The sequence below is a fragment of the Bubalus kerabau genome, chromosome 10, assembly GCF_029407905.1.
Source record: "Bubalus kerabau isolate K-KA32 ecotype Philippines breed swamp buffalo chromosome 10, PCC_UOA_SB_1v2, whole genome shotgun sequence".
Classification (NCBI taxonomy): Eukaryota; Metazoa; Chordata; class Mammalia; order Artiodactyla; family Bovidae; genus Bubalus; species Bubalus kerabau.
The window spans coordinates 63,184,463-63,208,140 of NC_073633.1; the positions used below are offsets into that span (position 1 = coordinate 63,184,463).

Consider the following 23,678-nt stretch of genomic DNA (forward strand, 5'->3'; position numbering starts at 1 on the left):
TTCCATCTTCTAAGCAAATAGCACTGTTCGTGGCCATTGTGGATTCCTATTACGATGATCATGGGAGCATTCTTTCTCACTGATTATGCTGATATATTACTAGCTGGCTCTGGTTTATAAGCTATCTTGTTAATGGTCCCCACAAAGAACTAGAAAAAAAAAAAACTAATCCCATAATTAGCAGAAGGAAAGAAATAAAGATCAGAGAGAAAGAAATGGAAACTAGATAAAAATAGGAAGAATCAACAAAACTAAGAACTAGTTCTTTGAAAAGATAGCTAGACTATATATGTGCATATTGCTATAAACTTTCAGAACTTCTTTCACTGCATCTCACAAGGTCTGAAATGGTATATTTACATGTTCTTTTGTTTCAGTAACTTTTAATTGCAGTTTCTTCTTTAACCGTTGGTGGTGTTTAAAAGTGTATTGTTTAGTTTTCACTTGTATAGATCTCACTATAAAACATGTGAAAGGTGTTCTGACCCCTTTGTCATTATATAGTGACTATATTTGTCACTTATTTTTTATTTCAAGTCTACTCTGACTGATATAAATATTGCTAAACCCACTTTCTTTTTGCTTCTGATTGCTTGGACTATCTTTTCCAAGGCCTATACTTGGAGCCTATATATGTCTTTACAGTTGAAATGTGTCTCCTTAGGCAGCATTCGGTTCAGTCTTTTTTGTAATCCAGCCAGCCACTCTGTACCTTTTGATTGCTGAGTTCAATCCCTTTATATTTTATATTTTGCTTTCTGGCTACTTGTCTTTCCACTGGTTTTGTTCCTTCTGTTTCTACCTTTGTAAGTTGTTTCTTTTCATGGTGATTTGTTCATTATCCCCTTTTTTTATGTTTTGTGTCTCTGATCTTGGTTTTTACTTTGTGGTTACCATGAAGTTTACATACATCATCTCATATATAAATTGCTATCAACAGAAAAGGGACAATTTTATCTTCTGTTAAATTTATTTTTATTGAAGTGTCATTGATTTACTATGTGTTCATTTCTGCTATACAGCAAATTGACTCAGTTACCTATTTTGTATATTCTTTTCCATTATGCTTTATAACAGGATACTGAACATAGTTCTCTGTGCTATCTAGTAGTAGGACCTTGTTGTTTATCCATTCCATATATTATTACTTATATCTGCTAACCCCAAACTCACAATTCATTCCTCCCTCAAACACTTCTGCCTTGGCAACAAGTGTTCTCTATTTCTGAGTCTGTTTTCCTTTTGTAGGTAAGTTCACTTGTGTCATATTTTAGATTCCATATAAGTGATATCATATTTGTCTTACTTCAGTTAATAGGATAGTCTCTAGATCTATTCATGTTGTTGCAAATGGCAATATTTCATCCTTTTTATAGCTAAGTAGTACCCCATTGTTTATATGTACATCTTCTTTATTCATTCATCTCTTGATGGACATTTAGGCTGTTTCCATGTGTTGGTTATTGTAAATAGTGCTGCTATGAACATAGGGGTGCAAATATCTTTTTGCATTAGAATTTTGTCTAGGTATATGCCCAGGAGTGGGATTGCTAGATCCTATGTTCCTTCTATTTTTAGTTTCCTGTAGGACCTCCATACTGTTTTTCACAGTGGCTGCACAAACTTAAATTCCCACCAACAGGAGGGTTCCCTTGGCTCCACACCTTTTACAGGATTTATTTGTAGACTTTTTAATGATGACCATTCCGCTCAGTGTGAGGTGGCACCTTACTGTAGTTAGGTTTGCATATCTCTAATAATTAGTGATGTTGAGCCTCTTTTCACATGCTTATTGGCCATCTGTATTTCTTCCTTGGGAAATGTCTAAGTCTTCTGCCCATTTTTCAATTGCGTTGTTTGTTGTTGAGTTATATAATCTGTCTCATCAGTCACATCATTGGCAAGTATTTTCTCCCATTCTCTAGGTTGTCTTTTTGTTTCTTTTTAATGGTTTCCTTTGCTATGCAAAAGCTTGTAAGTTTGATTGTTTTTGTTCAGTCACCAAGTCATGTTTGACTCTTTGCAACCCCCTGAACTGCAGCATGGCAGGCTTCCCTGACCCTCATCATCTCCTGAAGTTTGCCCAAGTTCATTTGCATTGAATCGATGATGCCATCCAACCATTTCATCCTCTGTTACCCTCTGCCTTTGATCTTACCCAGCATCCAGGTCTTCACCAGTGAATCAGCTATTCGCATTAGGTGGCCAAAGTATTGGAGCTTCAGCATCAGTCCTTCCAAAGAGTATTCAGGGTTGATTTCCTTTGAAATTGATTGGTTTGATCTACTTGCTTTTCAGGGGACTCTTGAGACTTCTCCAGCACCACAGATTGAAAGCATCAATTCTCTGGTGCTCTGCCTTCTTTATTGTCCAACTCTCACATCTGTACATGACTGCTGGAAAGACCACAGCCTTAACTATACAGACCTTCGTCAGCAAAAACAAGACCTGAAGCTGACTGTGGCTCAGATCATCAGCTCCCCTTAGCAAAATTCAGGCTTCAACTAAAGAAAGCTAGGAAACCCACTAGGCCAGTCAGGTACAACTTAAATCCCCTATGAATATACAGTAGAGTGACAAATAGATTCAAGGGGTTGGATCTAGTGAACAGACTGCCTGAAGAACTATGGGCAGAGGTCCATAATATTTGACAGGAGGCAGCAAACAAAACTATCCCAAAGAAAAAGAAATCCAAGAAGGCAAAGTGGTTGTCTGAGGAGGCTTTACAAATAGCTGAGGAAAGAAGAGAAGCAAAAAGCAAGGGAGTACACCCAACTAAATGCAGAGATCCAGAGAAGAGCAAGGAGAGACAAGAAGGCCTTCTTCAAAGAACAAAGCAAAGAAATAGAGGAAAATTTGATTAGGTGCCATTTATCCTTGTTTTATTTCTATGGCTTTGGGAGACTTCCCTAAGAAAACATTGGTACAGTGTACATCAGAGAATGTTTTGCCTATGATCTCTTTTGGGAGTTTTATGGTGTCATGTCTTATGTGTAAGTCTTTTTTTTTTTTTTTAGCTATCATTTTATTTTTTTTAATTTAATTTTATTTTTAAAACTTTACATAATTGTATTAGTTTTGCCAAATATCAAAATGAATCCGCCACAGGTATACATGTGTTCCCCACCCTGAACCCTCCTCCCTCCTTATGTGTAAGTCTTTAAGCCACTTTGAGTTTACTTTCCTGTAAGGCGAGAGGGTGTGTTGTAACCATTGACTTACGTCCAGCTTTCCCAACATAGCTCGCTGAAGAGACTTTTTCCCAGTGTATATTCTTGCCTCCTTGGTCAAAGATTAATTGACTGTAGGTGTATGGGTTTATTTCTGGGCACTCTATTATATTTCATTGACCTATGTGTCTGTGTTTGTGGTGGTACTGCACTGTTTTGATGCCTGTGGCTTTGTAGTCTTGTGTGGAGGTTGCTGGCTGGCAGGACTGGGTGGCGAGGCTACAGTGGAACCCGGCTCCAGTCTTCTTGTAGCTGGTGTCTGCCCCCTGGTAAATGAGACTGGGAACTGGGGTCTCTGGCTAGAGGGCTCTGGGTGCCTCAGGTCTAGTGCACACTGGTATGTGAGCCTGGGTCATGAGCCCTCTCATGGACAGAGCCATGTCCAAAGGCACTGGTGGGCTCAGAGGGTCTCATGGCAGCCTCTCTGCTGGAGGGTGGGGCTGGAGCCACACCCAGTTACCTGCTTGACCCGAAGCATCCCAGCAATGGTGCCCACAGGCCAGTTCAAGGCTGGCTCCTGGGGCTGATGATCTAGAGGGAGGGCTCCATCCATGAAGGCACTTGCCTGCACAGTGTCCACAGAAGGGGCTCCCCAGAATAGCTACTGTCGGTACCTGTGTCTCCAGGGTGGGCTGCAGGTGCTTCTTGCCTCTCAAGAAGACTCTCTAGGATCAGCAGGAGGTCTGACCCAGGCTTCTGTCAAATCACTGCTTCTCCCGGGTCCTGGAGTGTGCGAGATTTTGTGCACACTCTAAGAGTGAAGTCTCTCTTTCCTACAGTCCTCTGGGAACCCTGACAGTCAGTACTGCTGGCCTTCAAACCTACATGCTCTAGGAGCTCATCTCCCTGGTGTAGAACCCCCAGGCTAGGGAGCCCTACATGGAGCTTGGACCTCTCACTCTTTTGAGAGAACCTCTGCAATTGTAATTATTTTCCCACTTGTGGGTTGCCAACCAGTGGGCAGGGGACTTGACTCTGCCCCTCTTACCTGTTGTGGCTCCTCCTTTGTGTCTTTGGTTACAGATGGTTTTTGGTAGGTTTTGGTCTTTTTCATCAATGATTGTTCTGCAGATAGCTTTTATTTGGGTGTGCCTGTGAGAAAATGTGAGCACATAGAAAAATAGGATCTTTCTATTCCACCATCTTGACAGATATCCTCCCCTAAATCATTTCCAAATTCTTATACTCTGACTTGCTAATTCTCTCTTCCATCTGATCTGCTCTGTTTTTCAGTGTTTCTAATGCAGTCTTCATCTCACTTCTTGGGCTTCCCAGGTGGCACAGTGGTAAAGAATCTGCCTGCCAATGCAGAAGATGCAAGAGATATGAGCTCAATCCCTGGGTCAGGAAGATCTCCTTGAGGAGGAAAATCCCATGGACAGAGGAGCCTAGCTACAGTCCATAGGGTGGCAAAGAGTCAGACATTTCTGAGCATGCATGCACTCTTGGTAAAGTATTCCTTCTGTTTACTGATTTCATTTCTTAGTTCATTGAATTGCCAAGTTTTCTTATATATAGCTTGAATTTCTCCATGACAACTCTTTTGAATTCTTTATAAGGTAAATCATAGTATTCTGTGTCTTTGAGTTCAATTGCTGAAAAATGGTCATTTTATTTTTGGGATACTGTATTACCATGATTTTATCATACTATTTGATGAAATGTGCCTCTGCACATCTTCATTTGAAATAATGAATGCCTTTCTTATTTAGGTAAGGTTTTTGTGTGTGCACATTCAGTCATGTCCAGTTCTGCAGCCCCATGAACTGTAGCCCACTAGTCTCCTCTGTCCATGGGCTTTTCCAGGCAAGAATACTGGAGTGGGTTGCCATGCCCTTCTCCAGGGCATCTTCCTGACCCAGGGACAGAACCCCCATTTCCTGCATTGGCAGGCAGATTCTGTACCACTGTGTCACCTGAATGATTCAAGGCTTTTTTACTTCGATTCTACTATTTCAGGACTTCCCTGGTGGCTCAGAGGGTAAAGCGTCTGTCTACAATGAGGGAGACCCGGGTTCAATCCCTGGGTCGGGATGATCTCCTGGAGAAGGAAATGGCAACCCACTCCAGTATTCTTGCCTGGAAAATCCCATGGATGGAGGAGCCTGGTAGGCTACAGTTCATGGGGTCTCAAAGAGTTGGACATGACTGAGCGACTTCACTCACTCACTACTATTTCAACAGGCTGGCAATAAAATGCCTTTTTTTTTTTTTTTTTTTTGCTTTCCAGAAGGTGGCACTATAGCACAAGATTCTAATTTATTCTACGGGTGCCAAATTGGGAAGATGTGCATGTGCCTGGAATATTCCATAGACATAGTAGCCTGATGGGCTACAGTCCATGCATGGGGTTGAAAATAGTTGGGTTGAACACACATGCACATATGTATAAGAAACCTAGTGTTAAACAAAAGGATGGTGATGGAGTTGGGGTGGGGGAGGTATATAATAAGCACTTGGCACTTTGAGTGTGCCCATGGCCCAGTAGGGGAGTCCTCTACTAGGGGAATACCAGCAGAGAGAGGTTGGGGCAGGGAGACGGAGGGGGACACTTCTCAATGGAATTCCAGGACAAACAGCAGGAAATCCACACTTTCAGTTGCCCTTGGCTGCCTTCTTTCCTTTCCATCCTCCCAGTCACAGAGGTCTCTCTTCAGGACTCAGGGTGTTGCTGAGGACTCCAGCTGCGCCCCCATCACCAGCTGGACGTTCACTCACCTTTTTCCTTTTCCACCTGCTCTACCAGAGAAACTGATGTCACTACGGCTGCCACCTTCACTGCAACTCCCTTGGTGTGGCCTTCTCCAGGATCCAGTCCGCCCAGTTTCAGATGCACAATAGATGCATCTCTCAGGTGTCTTGGTGTGTGTGCAGAGGCACTTTCGTTACAGATGTCTAATTAGTTGTGGGTTGAAGGGGAGAGAAAAAAGGAATACTTCATGCCACCATGATGCTGCCCTCAGTCCCAGCCTCACTCTTGTGATCAACTGCCAACGTTTGCATTCTGCCCTGAAACACATCCTTTTCTTGTATGTATTTAACAACAGGTGGAAATCAAATGCTTTCAGAAGCCATTTATTATTCAGAGATAACGTGTGTGCGTGCTAAGTCATGTTGGACTCTATGTAACCCTATGGACTGTAGCCCGCCAGGCTCCTCTGTCCATGGGATTTTCCAGGCAAGAATACTGGAGTGGGTTGCCATTTTCTCCTCCAGGGGATCTTCCAGACCCAGGAATTGAACCCACGTCTCCTGCATCGCACGCACATTCTTTACCACTAAGCCGCCAGGGAAGCCCGTGGAATTAACAAGACAAGAATGATACCTGTATCCATAGTATTGACAACTGCACGTCCCCCACTGGTTGTAGTCCTGGAAGTCTAGTGGAGAGCATTTCAAGGAGGAAGGAGTAATCAGCTATCAAATGGGTAATGTAGGAGAAATGACCCCTGGATTAATGTGGATGTCATTAGTGGTCTTAAGCAATTTTGCTGAAATGGTAAGGGGGAAAAACCTGAATGAAGGAAGAAAAAAATCATTTAGTGAATATACTATTTCAGGGAGTAGTATCCTAAAGAGAAGCAAATAATGTAATAGCTGGAGAGGAAGCAGAATTGAGATGATTTTTTTTAACATTTTCCATGTATAATTTTCAAGCATACATAAGAATAGAGGGGAAAAGTAACAGGAACCTACATGTTCTCGTTACCCAATTTCAATACCTATTGATATTTTAAAAACTGCTTCATCTACAACATTTTGATTGGAATATTTTTAAGAATCATTGTTTCACCTCTGATAACTTTAGTATATATTATTTTCAGATGAGAACTTAAAACTTATCACAATAGCATTATTAACAAGAGTACCTTAACATAATATCATAACTCATCAGTGTTTATATTTTTTAATAGAAGAGAGGATTTTTAAAGGGAAAATCAACAGCATGTGTGTATACTGATGGGACTGATCAAAGAGATGGAAAGGACAAGAGGCGATGGAGGGAGGTGGGCCCTCGAGCTTGGAGGGAGCAGTGGCTTTACCCAGGTGCAGAGTGGTCGCCTCCATGAGAGGAGAGAAGGCAGAGTGTGCACACAGATGCACAGCATGGGGGAAATGTGGTGGAGATGGTGTGTGGTGGTTCTATGTAGATGCTTCCATTTTCCCGATGAAATAAGCAGTATCCTCATCCGGGGTCAGGATGGAAGAGAAAGAACTGGAGGTTTGAGGAGGAGAAAGTGTGCAATAGCGGGGACCAAGAGCTACTTACCCAGAATGGGATCCTTAATAGGAGCAGGAGTAGAAAGGCGAGTCACTTTGCGTGGCCACCACTAAAAACACAATTCAAAGGGAGCATGTAAAGTAACTGGTGCAGAAGCAAAACATCATTTCCAGGTTCAGGAATTTATATCCAAATCTATCTGTATGCCAAGTGACTGGATGTTCTAGTTTTGAAGACTCAGTGTTAATGAGTGGTCCATTTCAAGGCCCAATGAGGTGGTCACTGTAGAACAGAAAAAATTCTAATCCCGAAAGAGAAACTGCTGCTGTCCCCACCTTCCATTTTATCTCTCAGCTTCTGCTTTCTGATTTGAAAGTCTGCATTATCAATTGGGAATTTCTCTCAGCTTTTTCAGGGCTAATTGCAAATTTAAAAATTATTCAAACTATATTATGACATTCCTCGCCTTTACATTTATCTAAACTCTCCTCTGTAAATTCACTCCTGTCTGCTTTCACAGCTCTCTGAAATTATAATGGCTAATTAACATTTATTCAGTATTCACTCTATGCTTTATACTCATTTGAAGAAACGGACTTTTTTTTAAGTGACTTGCCCAAAGACACATAACTGATAAAGGACCAGTTCTTAAGGTCATATGACTTCCAAGACCTCTGTCCCAGCCACAATACTGCTCCTCCTTGGCTATCATGCAGAGAGGTCCCCCGCCTCCCCCATTAGCACAGTGACATGCTGAAAAGCAAACTCAGATCACAGGCTGGACTCCTGACCCTGCCTGCTCTAATCTCAGTTCCACCACTTCCTAACTGAATGACATATTAGCCTTTTGTAACATACATTACCCCATTAGTATGGAAAAATACCTGTTAATAGATTTACAACATAAGGTTGTTTTGAAGATTGAATTGGAGCATTACTTAACTCAGGGCCTGCCGCATAACGAGTATTAACTAAATGTTACCTAACAACACTGTTCTTACCACTCATCAGCTTTGGGCAAATGACTGCACATCTCTGAATATCATGTTCCACTTCCCTGATTTGCTTTGATAGAGTTCTGGGAATCACTGAACAATGTAGGGTATACCTTAGGTGACCATGTTCCTGCTTTTGCCCTGGTAGAATCATAAGGACATCTAATTCTTCAGTTCTCTGATCATCCCGTGAAACTCTTTTCTCACACTGACTGTATTTGTTCTGGGAAGCTGTTACATCCTATCTGCCTATTATTTATTTGGAACTACAGTACAGAGACTTTTTATATTTTCATCAGTGCTAATTTCCCACAGAAAAATTGTAAAATTAGGTCACACAAAAATGGTAAAAACAAAGTATTTTTCAGTAGATAATATTTAGTTCTCCAGAGATTAAAAACCTAAGAGACAGGTTCATTAGCACTCAGTTCTGCCCAGTAGTCAGATGGGCAGCGACTGGAAGGGCTTTAGGTTCAGGGTGAGAGGATTGGTCTAAAGTCAGTTCTTCTGCAATGAGGTACACCTCCCACCAGTCAGAATGGCCATAGTTAAAAACTCTACAAATAACAAATACTGGAGAAGGTGTGGAGAAAAGGGAACACTCCTACACTATTGGTGGGAATGGAAAACAGTATGGAGGTTCCTCAAAAAACTATATAAATACAGAGTTGCCATATGATCCTATAATCTTACTATTGGACATATACCCAGAGAAAACTCTTAATTTAAAAAGATACATGCATCCCTATGTTCACAGCAGCACTATTTACAACAGCCAAGACATGGAAGCAAGCTAAATGTGTGTGTTGCATGCTGTGCTTAGTCACTCAGATTTGTCTGTCCGTGAGGATTCTCCAGTAATGAACACTGGACTGAGTTGCCATGCCCTCCTCCAGGGGATCTTCCCAACCCAGAGATCAAACCCAGGTCTCCCGCATTGCAGGCGGATTCTTTACCAGCTGAGCCACCAGGGAAGCCCAAGAATACTGGAGTGGGTAGCCTGTCCATTCTTCAAGAATCTTCCCAACCCAGGAATCGAATCAGGGTTGCCTGCATACCTAAATGTCTATTGACAGATAAATAGATAAAAAAGATGTGGTATGTGTGTATATATACATATACACACAATGTAGTATTACTCAGCTGTAAAAAAACAATGCAATTTGCAGCAACATGGATGGACCTACAGATTGTCCTACTGAGTGGAATAAGTCAGAAAGAGAAATACCATATGACATACCTTATATGTGGAATCTAAAAAGAAATGATGGGGCTTCTCAGGTGGCGCAGTGGCAAAGAACCCGCCAGCTAGTGCAGGAGATATGGTTTCAATCCCTTGGTCTGGAAGATCCCCTGGAGGAGGAAATGGCAACCCACTTCAGTATTCTTGCCTGGGAAATCCCATGGATAGAGGAGCTTGGCTGGTTATAGTTCGTTAGGTCACAGTCTGAACACACACAAAAAGAAATAACACAAATGAAAGTGAAAGAAAGTAAAAGTTGCTCAGTTATGTCCACCTCTTTGCGACCCCATGAACTATACAATCCATGGAATTCTCCAGGCCAGAATACTGGAGTGGGTAGCCTTTTCCTTCTCTAGGGGATCGTCCCAACTCAGGGATCAAACACAGGTCTCCTACATTGCAAGCAGATTCTTTACCAGCTGAACCACAAGGGAAGCCCAAATACAAATGAATGTATTTAAAAAACAGAAACAGACTTATAGAACAAACTTAGGGTTGGGAAGGCAGTGGCACCCCACTCCAGTACTCTTCCCTGGAAAATCCCATGGATGGAGGAGCCTGGTAGCCTGCAGTCCATAGGGTCGCTAAGAGTCGGACACAACTGAGCAACTTCACTTTCACTTTTCACATTCATGCATTGGAGAAGGAAATGGCAGCCCACTCTAGTGTTCTTGCCTGGAGAATCCCAGGGACGGGGGAGCCTGGTGGGCTGCCATCTATGGGGTCGAATGGAGTCAGATACAACTGAAGTGACTTAGCTGCAGCAGGGTTGGGGTACAGGGGTTGGGGGAGAAGATTAGGGGGAAGGGATAGTTAGGAAGTTTGAGATGAACATTATGGCTAACCAACAAGGACCTACTGTATAGCACAGGGAACTGCTCAGTGTTATGTGGCAGCCTGGATGGGAGGGGCGTCTGGGGATGAAAGGATACGTGTATGTGTATGACTGAATCCATTCCCTGTTCACCTGAAACTATCACAACATTGTTAATTGGCTATACCCCAATACAAAAGAAAAAGTTTAAAGAAAAAAAAAGATGTGATATATATATATACAATAGAGTATTACTCAGCTGTAAAAAAAAAAAAAAATGCCTTTTGCAGCAACACGGATGGACCTAGAGATCATATTAAGTTAAAGTCAGTCAGAAAGAGAAAGATAAATGCCATATGATATCATTTATTTGTGGAATCTAAACTATGACACAAATGAACCTATCTACAAAATGGAAACAGACTCACAGAGAATAGACTCATGGTGGCCAAGGGAGAGGGGCTGTGAGGGTGGGATGGGTTGTGAGTTTGGGATTAGCAGATGCAAACTGTTAATATAGTATATAGAATGGATAAACAACAAGGTCCTACTGTATAGCACAGAGAACTATATATATTCAGTATCCTGGGATAAACCATAATGAAAAAAATATGAAAAATAATATATGTATAGCTGAATCACTTTGCTGTACAGCAGAAATTAACACAATATTGTAAATCAATTATACTTCAATAAAGCTCTCACTGACGTTAAAATTTATTTTGGAAGAGTTGTGGTATCTATCTTTAGTCACCTTGCACAAAGCCTTTCTGGTATTTAAAAGTGCTCAGATTTTTGTTTTAGAGGTATATCTATATCATTCCAAAATTGAAATGTTACATTTAAGTCAAAAGCATGCAATGGTGTGGTTCTTCTGAGGAAAATGTACAGACAGAATTAATGGTCTTCATCAGTCCCTGACCCCTTCCCCAAGTCTTGCAATTTGTAATGCCTACATTCATTGGAACTCAGTTTCCTCACTGGTGGTTAAAAGAAGCCCATTTAAGAAAGTACAGTATGTTGACAATCTCTACATTTGTGCTGTAACAAACAGGCCCAAACTCCCTAAGAAAATTGTTTCCCTTCACTCAAGTATCATCAGGCATGATCCAACAATGGCTCAGGCAACTTGGTCATTAGCAGTTTTTTAAAAAAATAATTGTTCTTTTATTTCTTATGTATTTTATTTCTGGGATATTTCATTTAGACTTATAAATATTGAGAGCACAATGCTTAAGGATATAATTATAACCAATAAAGTCTTAAAGGTCCTTAGTTGATGGATTCCAAGTTCACAGTTCTGTTGTCTTCCTCTTTATTCATTTTTTCTCTAAGAGGCATCCACTGGCAAAATTTGGGACAACTTGAGCATCAATTAATAAAGATAAGACATGATTAGAACCCATTGAATAAAGGGTAAAATACCAAAGCCCATACTGATAAAAAACAGATACCAAGAAGGGAAAGTCATTTCTCCAAGAAAACCTGGTTCCTTTTAGCAGCAGCAGATATTTACATGCTGAATTGCATTTTACACTAAGATTTTACATCTGTATTCATCTGACTCTTAAATTTTTTATTTTGTTAGGAAGACTAGGTTTGATGGGCTGAAACAGCTTTTTATCCTTTTATGTTTCTGCTATCATTTTTAATCACAAATTACTTGCAAGTGTCCATACTGATAATAGAAAATCAACTAAATATGTATTAATCTCCTCCTTTCTTCTCAAAGACTACTGGAAAGACACTACAGTAATCAATAGAAAATTGGGATGGTGTCTTCAGCAGTATAGAGTTTCCAGATTTAATGTCAATGGGAACAAATTGACAGAGGAATCCAGCAGAACTGAGAGATTTTTCACAGCCCACTTCAGGCAATAAAGTGTATCTCCAAAAACTGAACTTTCTCTCCCAGAAAACTATGAAATAATGCCAAGATCAGAAGCTGCAAAAGAGGGAGTAGTGCCTGGAAGTTGGCTGGGCATCAAATAAACAGTGAAGCACCAGGTCCAGTCTCAAACCCCAGACTTCTGACTCTAGCTTTTTCCCAGTGGATAAAAGCACAATTACAGTTTTAATAAATTAGAGTTCTGGCAAGGGAGCCACCAAAGTTATAATAGAAGCAAGAGGAGCAGCAGAGCCGCAGTCACAAAATACCTGCGAGCCTTCCTGGACCCCTCTCGAGCTGTTGTTCTTCTCAACCCCACCCTCCACAACACCTAAGGTGGACATAAATAGAGTTTCCTGGCCCCACACAATCTCCTAAGATGGAGTTTCCATAGTCCCTACATTCACCAAGGAGGAATTTCCTGAAGTCCCACAGGCTCCTGAGCCCACACATCTGACTCTTCTTTCCTGGCAAAAACTTAGCCAATGAAAACCCATGGCTCCTGTTTACTCTAGCTCTCCTGAATTCCTTTTTGCCTCTATAAGAGTTCTCATGCCTAACCGTGTGGGGACATGCAAGTAACTCCACATGGTTGCAGATCTTGAATTTTAATTCTCTGCAGATTCCGAATACATCCATTCTTGCGAAAGAAACATAGAACAAGCTTGTGATAAGCATAACAACCCTAATTACACCTTAGAATCAGATAATCTAAGTAACATTAGAAATCATCTAACCCATGAGGATTTCTTTTTTTTTTTTTTTTTCCGGCTTCACTGCAGGACATGTGGAATCTTATTTCCCCCACAGGGATGGAATCAGCGCCCCCTACGTTGGAAGGTGGAGTCTCAACCTGTGGACCAACTCGGAGGTCTATCCCATTCTTTTGCTAAAAAAATGACAGTCTATTTTAGTTCAACATCAGCATAAGATAGTTTGTGGACCCCCACAGTAACTTAGGGTGGAATTTAATGGGACCCCTACAATCACTACAGTAGAATTTCCCTGTCTCCTCACAATAAGCCAAATTTCCTGGGACCCCAAAATTACCATATAAAGTTTTCTGGCCCTTCAGTGACCTTGGGTAGAGTTTCCTGGGCCCCTACAATCACCTTAGGTAGATTTTCCTGGAAACAAATTCATCTAAAGTAAGTTTTTGGCCCCTCAGGATCAGATCAGATCAGATCAGTCGCTCAGTCGTGTCTGACTCTTTGCGACCCCATGAATCGCAGCACACCAGGCCTCCCTGTCCATCACCAACTCCTGGAGTTCACTCAAACTCACATCCATCGAGTCGGTGATGCCATCCAGCCATCTCATCCTCTGTCATCCCCTTCTCCTCTTGCCCCCAATCCCTCCCAACATCAGAGTCTTTTCCAATGAGTCAACTCTTCGCATGAGGTGGCCAAAGTACTGGAGTTTCAGCTTTAGCATCATTCCTTCCAAAGAAATCCCAGGGCTAATCTCCTTCAGAATGGACTGGTTGGATCTCCTTGCAGTCCAAGGGATTCTCAAAAGTCTTCTCCAACACCACAGTTCAAAAGCATCAATTCTTCGGCGCTCAGCCTCCTTCACAGTCCAACTCCCACATCCATACATGACCACAGGAAAAACCATAGCCTTGACTAGACGAACCTTTGTTGGCAAAGTAATGTCTCTGCTTTTGAATATGCTATCTAGGTTGGTCATAACTTTCCTTCCAAGGAGTAAGCGTCTTTTAATTTCATGGCTGCAGTCACCATCTGTAGAGATTTTGGAGCCCAGAAAAATAAATTTTCTGGCCCTCCACATTAGGCTAATGTAGAGTTTCTTCAGCTCCACTCTCAGCTTCCAGGCCCCCCACTATCACCTAAACTAGATTTTCCAGGGACCCCCAAATCACTAAGGGTTACATTTCTGTCCGCTGCAATGATCTATGGTGGTTTTCTAGACCCAAATCACTTAAAGTACAGTTCTTAAAACCCGCCCCTCCCACCGCCGACAGCTGATTGCCTAAGATACATTTTCCTTGGCACCAACAATTACTCCAGTAAGATTTCCCCACAGTCATGTAAGGATGAATTTCCTGCCACTCCTATGATTACCTAAGCTAGAGTTTCCTGGGCAAATCAAGCTTTAGGTGACTTTGGGTCCAGGAATCTCTACCTCACCTAAGCAGAGATTCCTGGGATCCCACAATCACCTGAGCTAGAGTTTCCTGGGCCCCTGCAACCATCTAAGGTAGAATTAGTTTACTGTGTGGCCCCAATCACCTAAGGTAGAGTTCCCTAGCTACAGGGAATTTTCTGTGGGCCAAAAATTGTTAAGAGATAGTTTCCAGGTCCCCGCAGTCACCTAAGGTAGTGTGTCCTGGGCACTTACAATAACCTAAGATAGAGCTCCCTGGCCCCCACAATGAACTAAGATCGTGTCCTGGACCTACACTTATATAAGGTGGTCTCCTCAGCTTTCACAATCCAGTAGGGTAATTTCTAGGGCCCCCACCATCACCTTAGGTAAACTTCCAGGGCCCACATCACCTAAAGTAGTAGATAATTTGGGCTTCCCAGAATCACAAAAGGAAAGTTTTCTTGGTCCCCCACAATCACATAAGGGAGAGTTTCTTTGACCTCCTCCCACCCCCACAATCACTAACAGTTTCCTGGGCCATCAAAAACACTTAGTTTTCCAGGCCTCAAGAATCACAAAATGTACATCCTTGGTCCTCTAAATCACAAAAGGTCGAGTTTCTTGGGATCCTAAATTCACTATAGTTTCTTGACCCCAGTAATGAAATAAAGCAAGTTTTCTGGGAACCTGCATTAGCTAAGGTAGAAGTTCCTAGGAACTTACAATCACCTAGCCAAGAGTCCCGGGAACCCCACAAACACTTTAGATAGCTTTCCTGGTCTCCCACAGTCACCTAAGGCAGATTTTGCTGAGGTACCACAATTCACTAAGGTAGTCTCCTGGCCCCCAAAATTACCAACTAGAGTTGACTGGTTCCCACAATCACATAAAGCAGAGTTTCCTGGGCACCCACAGTCACCTACAGTAAAGTTTCCATGGTCTCCACAAATTAAGAGAGAGTTTCCTGGACCCCCAACATCTCAATGTAAGTTTCAGTTGCCCCCCAAATCACCTGTGGTAGAGTTTCTAGGACCTACAATCAACTAAGAATTTCCTGATCCCCATAATCCTTTTCATGTAAAGTTTCTTGGCCTCCCAAAATATCATTAATGTAGGTTTCCTGGACCCCCACAATCATCCAAGGAACACTGTCCAGCCCTCGACTATCACCTAGAGTCTCCAAAACCCTCACAATGAGCGAAGCTAGAGGTTCCTCAGTTCAGTTCAGTCACTCAGTCGTGTCCAACTCTTTGCGACCCCATGAATCGCAGCACGCCAGTTCCTGGTCCCCTTCAATCAACTTAGGTACAGTTTTCTGGGCCCACACATTGTCTAAGGTAATAGTTTGGGGTCCCCCAGAATCACACAAGGAAAAATTTCCAGGCACCCACCACCCAATGGAGAGTTCCTTTCTTTCTTATAATCCCCTAACACAGATGTTTCTGGCTCCCCAAAATATCCTAAGGGAGAGTTTTGTAGGCCTCAGAAATCCCATAAGGTGTAGTTTCTTGGGGCCCACAATGAAATGAGATAGACTTCTGGGCATCTCAATCATTTAAGCCATTAAGAGTTTTCCTGAGCCTTCACAATCACCTAAGCTACACCTGGATGGGCCCCCAAAATTAACTAAGGTACCTATGACAAACCTAGACAGCATAGCAGAGATATCACTTGGCCAGCAAAAGTCCATTCCGGTCAAAGCTATGGATTTTCCAGTAGTCGTGTACAGATTGGATCAGAGAGCTGGACCACAAAGAAGGCTGAGCGCTGAAGACTTGATGCTTTTGAACTGTGGTGCTGGAGAAGACTCTCAAGAGACCCTTGGACAGCAAGGAGATTCAACCAGTCCATCCTAAAGGAAATCAACCCTGAATGTTCATGGGAAGGACTGATGCTGAGGCTCCAAACTTGGGCCACCTGATTCAAAGAGCTAACTCACTGGAAAAGACCTGAAGAGCCTGAAGGCAGGAGGAAAGGGGGAAGACAGAGGAATAGATAGGTGGAGGGCATCACCGGCTCAACACATGTGAGTTTGGGCAAACCTACTGAAGGACTGGGAAGCCTGGTGTGCTGCGGTTTATGGGATTGCAGCGAGTCAGACATGACTGAGCAACTGAACAACAAGAGTTTCTTGGGCTTCCGCCATCACCCAGGATTTGTTTCCTGGGCCACCCAAATTCCATGAGTTAAAGATGTGGGTCCAGAAAAAACACTGTGGAAGAGTTTCCTGGCCCCCACAAACACACACTAGTTTTCTGGTCTACCACCATCACCCCAGGTATTATTTCATGGGTCCCCACAATCACTTAATCAAGTTCCTAATTCCCCAAATCACCTATGATAGTGTTTTCCATGCTCCTAACATTACCTAGAGTCCCTTGGGCTGCAAAGAGATCCAATCAGTCCATTCTGAAGGAGATCAGCCCTGGGATTTCTTTGGAAGGAATGATGCTAAAGCTGAAACTCCAGTACTTTGGCTACCTCATGCGAAGAGTTGACTCATTGGAAAAGACTCTGATGCTGGGAGGGATTGGGGGCAGGAGGAGAAGGGGACAACAGAGGATGAGATGGCTGGATGGCATCACCGACTCGATAGATGTGAGTCTGAGTGAACTCCAGGAGTTGGTGACGGACAGGCAGGCCTGGCGTGCTGGGATTCATGGAGTCGAAAAGACTCGGACACGACTGAGTGACTGAACTGAACTGAGATGTTGGCAATTTGATCTCTGGTTTTCTGCCTTTTCTAAATTCAGCTTGTAAGTCTGGAAGTCCTAGTTTCACATACTGCTGAAGCCTAGCTTGCAGGATTTGCTAGCCTGTGAAATGAGTGCAATTGTATGGTAGTCTGAACATTCTTTGGCATTGCCCTTCTTTGGGATTGGAATGAAAACTGACCTTTTCCAGTCCTGTGGCCACTGCTGAGTTTTCCAAATTTGCTGGCATATTGAGTGAAACACTTTAACAGCATCGTCTTCTAGGATTTGAAATAGTTCAGCTGGACTTCCATCACCTCCACTAGCTTTGTTTGTAGTAATGCTTCCTAAGGCCAACTTGACTTCATACTCCAGGATGTCTGGCTCTACATGAATGACCACACCATGGTGGTTATCTTGGTCATTAAGACATTTTTTGTACAGTTCTGCATATTCTTGCCACTTCTTCTTAATACCTTGTGCTTCTGTTAAGTCCTTGTGGTTTTGTCCTTTATTGTGTCCATTTTTGTATGAAATGTTCCCTGGGTATCTCCAGTTTTCCTGAAGAGACCTCTGCTGCTGCTGCCGCTGCTAAGTTGCTTCAGTCGTGTCCGACTCTGTGCGACCCCAGAGATGGCAGCCCACCAGGCTCCCCTGTCCCTGGGATTCTCCAGGCAAGAACACTGGAGTGGGTTGCCATTTCCTTCTCCAATGCATGAAAGTGAAAAGTGAAAGTGAAGTCACTCAGTCATGTCCGACTCCTAGCGACCCCATGGACTGCATCCTACCAGGCTCCTCCATCCATGGGATTTTCCAGGCAAGAGTACTGGAGTGGGTTGCCATTGCCTTCTCCAGAAGAGACCTCTAGTCTTTCCAATTCTACTGTTTTCCTCTATTTCTTTGCATTGTTCACTTAAGAAGGCTTGCTTATCTCTCCTTGCTATTCTCTGTAACTCTGCATTCAGATGAGTATATTTTTCCCTTTCTCCTTTGCCTTTTGATTTTCTTCTTTCCTCAGGTATTCGTAAGGCCTCCTCAGACAATTATTTTGCCTTCTTGCTTTCATTTTACTGTAGGATGGTTTTGATGACCACATCGTGTACAAAGTTGTAAACCTCTGTCCATAGTTTTTCAGGCACTCTATCAGATCTAATCCTGTGAATCTAATTGTCACTTAGACTATATAATCATGAAGGATTTAAGTCATACCTGAATGACCTTGTGGTTTTCCCTACTTTCTTCAATTTTAAGATTGAATTTTTCAATAAGGAGCTCATGATTTGAGCTACAGGTCCTGTTTTTGCTGATGGTATAGAGCTATTCATCCTCGGCTGCAAAGAATACAATTATATGATTTTGGCCATCTGGTGATGTCATTGTGTAGAGTTATCTCTTGTGTTGTTGGAAGAGGATGTTTGCTATGACTAGTGCATTCTCTTGGCAAAAATCTGTTAGATATTGCCCTGGTTCATTTGTACCCAAAGGACAAACTTGCCTGTTACTCGAGATATCTCTTGACTTCCTACTTTTGCATTTGACTTTGGGCTTCCCTGATAGCTCAGTTGGTAAAGAATCCACCTGCAATGCAGGAGACCTGGGTTCAATCCCTGGGTTGAGAAGATCCCCTGGAGAAGGAAAAGGCTACCCACTCCAGTATTCTGGCCTGGAGAATTCCATGGACTGTAGTCTATTGGGTCACAAAGAGTCGGACATGACTGAGCGACTTTCACTTTCACTTCACTTTCACTTAGATGATTATGGGGGTCCAGGAAACTCTGAAGTAGGTGATTGTGTCCCAGACTTGACCAAGATGGATGTGTTGGGCCAGAAACTCTACTTTCGGTAACAGTGGGCCTAAGAAACTCTAATTTCCAAGAATGTCTCCCTAGGAGATTGTGGAGCCAGGTAAATACCATAGGCAATAGTAAGGGCCCAGGAAACACTCCCTGAGATGTTGGAGGCCTAGGAAATCCTACCTTGGGTGATTTTGGTGGTGCTGGGAATCTTAAGCTCCAGGGATTGAGGGCCTAGGAAGCACTGGCTCCAGTGATTGTGGACCAAGGAAACTCTTCCTTTGGTGATTGCTGGGGGCAAAGGTCATAGTACCGTAGGTAACTGTGGGGACCCTGGAAAATCTGTTCTGATTGTGGTGGCCCAGAAAGTTTTCTTATAGTGATGTGAGGGCATAGGGATATCTACCTTATATTACTGTGGGGGCCAGATATTATTCCGTTAGATGAATTTGGGGGCCCAGTGGGGATAGGAACTCTACCTTTTAGTGACAGTGAGGCCAGGATACTCATACTTGGGAAACTGTGGTACCCAGGATGGTCTAGATGATTGAGTGGGCCCCCAACATTCGACCATAGGTAATCATGCTGGTTTGGGTAACTCTAACGTAGGTGTTTTTGGTGGCCCTGGAACCTAGCTGAGGTGATTGTGGGGCACAGCGAATTTACCTTGGTTGATTGGGTGAGTGGGGAGGCAGCCAAGAAAAATCTAAGGTAGGTGGTTTTAGGGCCAAAATACTCTACCTTAGGTGATTGTTGGTGTTCAGGAAACTCAGGCTTATGTGAGTGTGGAGGCCAGGAAGTCATCTCTTAAGAGATTGTGGGGTCCAAAACTTAATTTAGGTGATAGTGGCCTCAGGAAAGTCTAGCCGGGGTGGTGGTGGGGGGGAATGCTATCTAGGTGAACTGGGGGCCTAGAAATTCTGTATAAGTGAAGTGGAAGCTCAGTAAAGTCTCCCTTTTAGGGCATTGTGGGGCTTGGAAACTTAAGTGTTTTCCTGAATTCAGGAAAGTATATCTTAGGTGAGGAGGGTGGCTTAGAAAATTCTGTGTAGGTGATTGTGGGGGCAAGGAAAAATCTAGCTGAACTAATGATGGGGCTGGACTATTCGAACTTAGGGGACTGTGGTGGCTGGAAAAACTCCCCCTTAGGTGTTGTGGGCCTCAGAAGTTCTACGGTAGATGACTGGCTTAAACTTGACCTAAGGTGATTGTGGGGCTACAGGACACCCTAAATTAGGAGACTGCATGGGTTTCCTAGGTGGTACAGTGGTAAAGGATCTGCCTGCCAAGGCAGGAGATGCAGGAGACTCTGGTCTGGTCTCTGGGTTGGGAAGGTTTCCAGGAGGAGCAAATGGCAACACACTCCATTATTCTTGCCTGGCAAACCCCATGGAAAGGGGAGCCTGGTGGCCACAGTCCATGGGGCCACAAAGAGTCAGACACAACTGAGCTCACATGGAGGCGTGCACGCAAGCAACTCTATGTTAGGTAATGTTCAGTTCAGTTCAGTCACTCAGTTGTGTCCAACTTTTTGCGACCCCATGAATTGCAGCACGCCAGGCCTCCCTGTCCATCACCAACTCCCGGAGTTCACTCAAACTCACGTCCATCGAGTCAGTGATGCCATCCAGCCATCTCATCCTCTGTCGTCCCCTTCTCCTCCTGCCCCCAATCCCTCCCAGCATCAGAGTCTTTTCCAATGAGTCATGTCTTCGCACGAGGTGGCCAAAGTACTGGAGTTTCAGCTTTAGCATCATTCCTTCCAAAGAAATCCCAGGGCTCATAAAAAAAAGCAAGGGAATTCCAAAAAGACATCTACTTCTGCTTCATTGACCACACTAAAGCTTCTGACTGTGTGCATCACAACAAACTTTGGAAAATTCTTTAAGAGATGGGAATACCAGACCACCTTACCTGTCTCCTGAGAATCCTGTATGCCAGTTAAGAAACAGCAGTTAGAATCGTGCAGGAACAACTAACTCTAAACTGGGAACAACTGGTTTTAAACTGGGAAAGGAGTATGTGTTGGGAAAGGCTGTATGTATATTGTCACCCTGCTTATTTAATTTATATGCAGAGTACATCATGTGAAATGCCAGGCTGGATGAATCACAAGCTGGGATCAAGATTTCCACGAGAAATATCAATAACCTCAGATATGCAGATGACATCATCCTAATGGCAGAAAGTGAAGAGGAACTAAAGAGCCTATTGATGAAGGTAAAAGAGGAGAGTGAGAAAGATGTCTTAAACCTCAACATTCAGAAAACAAAGATCATGGCACTCAGTCCCATGACTTCATGGCAAATAGATAGGGAGAAAAATGGAAACCGTGACAGATTTTATTTTCTTCAGCTCAAAAATCACTGTGGACAGAGACTGCAGCCTTGAAATTAAAACATCCTTGTTCCTTGGAAGAAAAGCTATGACAAACCTAGACAGCATATTAAAAAGCAGAGACATCACTTTGCCGACAAATGTCTGTATATTCAAAGCTATGGTTTTTCCAGTAGTCATGTATGGCTGTGAGAGTTGAACTATAAAGAAGGCTGAGCACCAAAAAATTGATGCTTTCAAATTGTGGTGCTGGAGAAGACTCTTGAAAATCCCTTGGACTGCAAGAAGATTCAACCAGTCAGTCCTAAAGGAAATTAACCCTGAATATTCATTGGAAGGACTGATACTGAAGCTCCAATATTTTGGCTACCTGATGCAAACAGCTGACTCACTGGAAAAGACTCTGATGCTAGGAAAGATTGAAGGCAAGAGGAGAAGGCAGTGACAGAGGATGAGATGGTTGAATGGCATCACCGACTCAATGGGCATGAGTTTGAGTAAACTCCAGGAGTTGGTGATGGACAGGGAGGCCTGGCATGCTGCAGTCCATGGGGTCGTAAAGAGTCAGACACAACTTAGTGACTGAACAACAACAGAATTTCCTGGACCCCTACAATCACTAAGCTAGATTTACCTGAGTACCCACGATCACCTAAGCTAGAGTTTCCTTTGCCCACTGAAGGAAAGTTACATGGCTCAAAATAGCCTGGAGTTATAACCCATCTCCAGGTTCTCCCCTTCTATGCAAAACAAAGAACTCTCTCACCCGAAAAAAAAAAAAAAAAATGGACTTTAAGGTTGATTATGCCCAGCTCCCAGCTAGTCCAGCCTGTAAAGTGCCGGTCTCCCTCTTTTTCTGAACCTCGCCTTCTCTAACTCCCTTACCCTACACTTTTTGGTGCCGAAACCCAGGAGGTTGAGATTCCTTTTCCTTCTCCATGGCCAGCTCTTTGGAGCGTGGAAGCCTGCCAAGCCCACTTTCCCTCCTGGGCTTTCAAGACCTCCTCGACAGGACGCCCTATGTCTTCATGAACAGTACAAGTCCTGTGTAAGGGCTTTATTGGTTTTCCACACAACCCAAGGAATACTGGCCTCTCTCTCTCTCTCTTCCTCTTTTCTCTATACTTTCTTTTCCACGAGACCGACCAATTCCAGGACAGAGGCCTTTTGCCATTCGACCTCCCTCCATCCACCACGAATTCTCACCTTGACCCAGTAGCCCAGGTAAGCTCGGACAGTACTCTAGGGTGCCATAGACTACTATCATCCTTCCCGTTTTCCCGGGGAACCCTCCAGCCAAAAGGCCCTCTGGGGAGGTTCTTGGGGGACACCCCTCCCTCCTTCACAGTCTCTCTCTCTCTCTTTGCCCGGTCAAAAGATGAGGTGACATCCTTTTCTCTCAACCAGTCACTAGCCATTTGCTATGGGGTCAAGCCAGTCTGTCCCACGGGACTCTCCCTTAGCCTGTGAAAATGAAACCTCAAACCTCTACTCTTGACCGATCTCAAGGTTCATAAATTCGAGTCACTTTGCACTCAAATTTGGCCTCAATACAAACTGGATAACCAAAACCACTAGCCTGAGTTCAGGACTTTTGATTTCAATATTTTATCAGATCTCACTAACTTCCTCAAACGGAATGGCAAATGGTCGGAGGTCCCCTATATTCAAGCCTTCTGGGACCTTAGAAGCCGTCCTTCTCTCTGCAAGGACTGTTCTACCTATGAAATCCTCCTCTGCTCTCTCCCCCTCCCCCATTACAAAATAATCCAAATCTAAAGCCCCTAAAAGGCCTCCTAAACCCTAAGCCCCCCATTTTGACCCAGCAGATGAGCCTCCTCCCTACCATCCCAGAGAGAAAGCTTCCGGAGAGGAGACCCCATCCTCTAGCGCTTCCTCCTCCAAAACAGGAAACGGTGACTCTGAAACCCTGAAAGAGTTTTCAACCCCCTCTCCATCAGCCAGAACCTGAAGCAAATACATTTCCTCTCAGAGAGGTAGCGGGACGGAGGGCCCTACACGGGTTCATGTGCCTTTCTCAATTTCTGGTATGAGCCAAATTGAAGAAAAATTGGGATCCTTTTCAGAAAATCCTACTAGATATAGAAAAGAATTCCTCCACCTCACACAAGCATATCATTTAACCTGGAATGACCTTTATTACATCCTAAATGCCACTTTAACCCCTGATGAAAAGGAATAGATATGGCAGGCAGCCCGGACCCGTGCTGATCAGCTCCATAACCAAGATAGGACTAATGCGGTGGCTGATGATGCAGTCCCTTTAACTGAGCCACGGTGGACATATCAAGCAGGTGATGCCGGCATCTGGTACCTGCGTCATATAATTACCT

The 23,678-nt window shown here is 43.4% G+C and overlaps 1 long non-coding RNA gene across 3 annotated transcripts; it reads right to left on the reverse strand.

Annotated features, from left to right (window-relative positions):
• Positions 1-4,218: 4,218 nt before the first annotated feature.
• LOC129620594 (uncharacterized) lies at positions 4,219-9,873 on the reverse strand. 3 transcript variants are annotated; one of them, XR_008698585.1, is made up of 5 exons: positions 9,688-9,873; positions 7,501-7,561; positions 6,556-6,744; positions 5,949-6,125; positions 4,219-4,322 (listed from the first exon to the last, which is right to left on the reverse strand). It is a non-coding gene; the product is annotated as an uncharacterized LOC129620594 (long non-coding RNA). The 3 variants fall into 3 exon arrangements; XR_008698584.1 differs by lacking the exon at positions 4,219-4,322 and adding an exon at positions 4,337-4,529; XR_008698586.1 differs by lacking the exon at positions 4,219-4,322 and adding an exon at positions 4,337-4,529 and having other exon boundaries at positions 5,949-6,165.
• Between the last annotated feature and the right edge of the window lie 13,805 nt (positions 9,874-23,678).